At 48.2% G+C, this 4,642-nt stretch overlaps 1 non-coding gene across 1 annotated transcript; it reads right to left on the reverse strand.

Moving 5' to 3' along the window:
• Window positions 1-3,689: 3,689 nt before the first annotated feature.
• On the reverse strand, window positions 3,690-3,762 carry TRNAN-GUU (transfer RNA asparagine (anticodon GUU)). The gene has a single exon. It is a non-coding gene; the product is annotated as a tRNA-Asn (tRNA).
• Between the last annotated feature and the right edge of the window lie 880 nt (window positions 3,763-4,642).

The following is a 4,642-nucleotide window of genomic DNA, read 5'->3' on the forward strand; positions in this document are numbered from 1 at the left end:
CCTCACGTGCAAGAGAAGTTTCCTATTCTAACACCCTCCCCCACTGCCACCATTTTACAGAACTCCCAAGACCACCTTCTGCACCCCCCCCCCCCCCCCCCCGCCCTCGTTCCTCTACCTCCACATATTCACCCACTTGTGCATCCTCCCTGGAGGGCTGCTAGCCCTCGGGGGACAGAGGTCTTGCTTGCTCTCCGTTGCATCCCCGGAGCCTGGCAGGACGTGGACACGTATGGTAATGGTTTGCATGAGCTGAATGTTTCCTAAAAGGCAGACACAGCTAAGGCTTCTATGTTATTTTATTCATATTGTAAACATTAACTCTGTGCAGACATTGAGGCTGGGTGAGCATAACGGATGGTCCAAGGTCATAGACCTGGTGAGTGGGAAATTTGGCATTTGCACCCAGGCGGACTGGCTCTAGAGCCCTTAATCCCTATGCCCCGGGGAATGAATAGCCAACCCTCGCTGTCGGGCCTGGTTTAAGCTCCCCAGCCCGATGGGCAGTCTTTGGCAGGAGGCTTCCTTGGCCTGGCTTGTCGGGGCCAGGCAGTTCCACTGAGCCGTCCTAGTGAGCTTGGGTGGTGATGGGGAAAAACCGTTGCTGGGATTTGAGGAGGTCAGTCCTGAAATGTCAGAAAGGATTTCAGCTGTTCTGCCACCCCGAGGATGGTGGCGCATACATCACAGCGAGCTGGCTCACGTCAGGTTATCCGTGGCATTCGATGCTGGCGTGTTGCTTCCTCTTCTCTCCAGCCCCCCGCGCCCCATCTTTCTCTCAGTTATAGTCCGAGCTCTGCGCAGATTCTCTGTGAGTGATCCTAAGAAACCGTGCCTCCTCTCTAGGCCTTGGTGTCCCCTCACCTGCCCCAGGAAAAGGTGGGATGGATACTCTCAGACCCAGAAAACCTTTGGGGTCCAACCCGTGCCCTCCACTGGAGGTCTCTGGCCATTGGGCCTGTGCCCTATTGTTTTGAGCCATGGGGGGTGCTGTCCCAGTGGTGCCAGGTGGGGGAGGGGGGAGTGCAGGTGTCTGAGTGCTGTGCCGAGGCCGGAGGGACAGAGAGAATGAGGCCCAGCAGGGGAACGCATACTTTAACGGATAATTGCAAAGCTGTCTGTGAGTAGGAGCACAGGGAGAGAGCATTCAGGTCTGCACCGGAGTCTGAAGGATGCTTTGAGGATGAGAATGCAGCCCTTGGCTGAGCCTTAATGTGGCCCAGAAGTTTGTCAGGCAGATGGGCTGGGGAGAGGGAAGCATTCACTCACTCACTCACTCATATTTTCTGAATAAATACAGAAGGGCATATTGTGGAAAAGAATGTATCAGGGGAAGATAGGACTGGGTACTTTTAAAATCCAGAGTGGCCTTCACCATGGGTGTTCAGAATCTCCATGTAGAGTTCCAGGAGGGGGCTGGGCCTCTCCCTTTTTGGCAGGCCTGACTGTTGGGTGCTGCCTCTCTTTTCCCCTTCCCACCGCACAGCCAGCCCATGCAGTGTCTGTGAGCTGCTCTAGAAGGATGTGACTCCAAGGAGGCTCTGGGAGCCGTGTATCCTAGCAACCGCCGAGGCTGGCATCAGCAGGGCTAGGCCCAGACTCAAGGTGTGTTCTAATTTTTCAGCCTTCTATTAATGGTGCATCTCCCACAGGGATGGGGGTAGGAAGGAAGAGGAGGGAGATGGTCAGGAAGTCTAGCATCCAGCCCCCTACTGTCTCTCAAGCAACACAGTTGGGGGGGGGGGTAGGAGGGTGGGGAAGGGGGAAGGAGGGAGACAAAGGGAGCCCTTTAGCTGAACATACCCCCTGCCTGTCACCAAGGCCAATTTATAATCATTCAGAATACAATGAATCCAGGTAGTGATCGTTGGTGACAGCTAACATGGTAAAAGGATAGACGGATGGAAATGATGTTCCTTCTCGTGGAAGACTGTAACACCACCTAGGAAGTATTCCTACCAAAAGTCAAACCAGAATCTGATCAAGCCTTGACAGGTAACTCCTGGTTACAGAGATATAACCAGAAGAACAGAGCAGCTCAAGAGAAATCCCAGCCAATTATAACGGATGGACTTTATTTGGATCCTGAGTCTTAATAACAAACTAAAAAACAACAATGACAATAAAAACTGAGACATCCAATGAGACCATTGGGGAAATTTAAACACTGACTGGATATTTAATCATGTCAATGAGTGATTTTCTAATTTTTGAGGGCAGTTAAGATGGTTGGGACTATGCTTAAAAAGAGTCCTAACTGGGGCTCCTGGGTGGCTCAGTCGGTTGGGCATCCGACTTTGGCTCCGGTCATGATCTCGCGGTCCGTAGGTTCGAGCCCCGCGTCGGGCTCTGTGCTGACCGCTCAGAGCCTGGAGCCTGTTTCAGATTCTGTGTCTCCCTCTCTCTCTGACCTTCCCCCATTCACGCTCTGTCTCTCTGTGTCTCAAAAATGAATAAACGTTAAAAAAAATTAAAAAAAAAGAGTCCTAACTGCTGAGGAATGCAAACAGAAATATTTGTGGATGAAATCATCAGATGTCTGGAGTGTGCTTTCAAGTCATGCACGGTGGAGAGGTGGATGTGGGGGGTTACATGCAATGAGATTGACCCTGAGCTGATAATTGTTGTAGTTGGTGATGACGGGTGCTTGGGGTCATACTACCCTATTAATTTGAGTCATATGAAATTGCTGATATTTGACCACTTTTGACCTTCAAAATGGCAATTTCGTATGGTGCAAACTAATTTTTTGGTATATGCTTGACATTTTTTCCTAATAAGGTATATATATTTTTTAGAGCAGAAGGAGAGGTCCATGCCTGCTTTTCCAGAAGTCTCTGCACTAGGAAAGAGGTATCGTAGGCTGGTACTAAAATATGTAGCACTGTCATGAGAAAAGCTGAAAACAGCCCTCCGAGGCTTTTGTAACCTGTGTGAATTATTTTCTGTTGAACTAGTAATAATAGTCATTCACGATTTGCTGGCCACTGACAGCAAATGTTCGGCGACTTGCCTGGGTGTGTTTGAGCCGCAGAAGGTGGCTTCATTGATTTATTTTTTATTTTTTTAAAAATGTTTATCTTTTTGAGGGGGGAGGGGCAGAGAGAGAGGGGGAGACACAGAATGGAAAGCAAGCTTCAGGCTCTGAGCTGTCAGCACGGAGCCCAATGGCGGGGCCGGAACTTGTGAACTGGGAGATCATGACCTGAGCTGAAGTCGGACACTTAACTGACTGAGCCACCCAGGCGCCCATTCATTGATGTTTTAATTGCTCAATAAGAAACAATAAAAAACTGAATCCAAACAAGCAATACACGGGGCATCAAATGGAAATTCTTGCCTTATGAAGGCAACTTGGGTCATTCCCGGAGTTTCTGGAGATACACTAGCCTTGTGGGACATTGTCTGGACAATCCCCACAGTGGGTGCAGAGGCAGGCCTGGGACTTCAGCCCTGCTTTGTTCCGTGGTCTCTGCATATCTCTCGACCTTTGGAGTCACAGTGTCAACTCTTACCTTTTTTGGGACTTGTGGTTTCCTGTACCTGGAAAAGGCTGGGGTTTTCCATTAAGTCCCTTCTCTGGTTGCTGTTTCTGTCTCGGTGATGAGTTAGTTACTAGATCAACCAACAAGGTTTTCTTTGTTTGTTTCAAAAATATTTATTTATTTATTCTTTTTAAGTAGGCGCCACACCCCACATGGGGCTCGAACCCACGACCTCAAGATCAACAGTCACATGCTCCACCAACTGAGCCAGCCAGGTGGCCCCTTATTTGTGTTTAATGTCTTCTCTTTGCTGACGACTGTGGTGGGTGCTGGTTTCTTGTCTTAACAAGCTCACCAATCAAATCCCGACTCTACCTCTTACAAGCTTTGTGACCTCAAGCAAGTATTTCATCTCCGTTTGGGCCTCAGTTTCCTTACTTGCAAACTGGGGGTAATGAGAGTTAATACCCTCGTGTAGGGATTTTGTGAGGATTAAATGAGATAAAGCAGGCCAAGTACTTAGTGTCTGGCACATCGTAGGGCCCAGTGAATGGTAACTACTAGGACTACTATAATTATTATTACATAAAGCCCTGAGTGTTTAACAGTGAATACAGACCCTGTGGTTCCAATGATGTGTGATGTAAGACATCCTAGGGGACTGGTGTCACAGGGAAATCTTGCACTAAACCTTGAAGGATAAGAGAATCGGAAAGTACCAACTGCCCCTCAATATTCATTCTTCCCCTTTTTCTTAATAACAAAATCGAGACTACATTTTCCAGCCTTCCTTGCTGTTAGGTTTGGCCATGTGACTAAGTTCTGGCCAAAGAAGTGAAAGCACATGCTTTAAGGAGGACTTCTGGAAAGCCAGCTTAAAAGAATCTGACTCAGCTGGGAGCAGAGTCCCTTTATCCCTCTTTCTTTTTTCTGTTGGTCTGGAATGCTGATGTGATGGCTGGAACTCCAGCATCTACTTTGAAGTATGAGTTGACCTTTTCTGACCTTGACAGAAAATATGCACTGAGGATGATGGAGCATGATGGGAGCCTATTTTTTTTTAATGATACTATGGAGCCACTATGCTGTCCCTGAACTGCCTATCTCTTTACTTTTTTGTGTGACAGAAACGAACTTCTATATTACGTCTCCCGTTT

Source organism: Panthera onca, chromosome B3 (genome assembly GCF_046562875.1).
Source record: "Panthera onca isolate mPanOnc1 chromosome B3, mPanOnc1 haplotype 2, whole genome shotgun sequence".
Lineage (NCBI taxonomy): Eukaryota > Metazoa > Chordata > Mammalia > Carnivora > Felidae > Panthera > Panthera onca.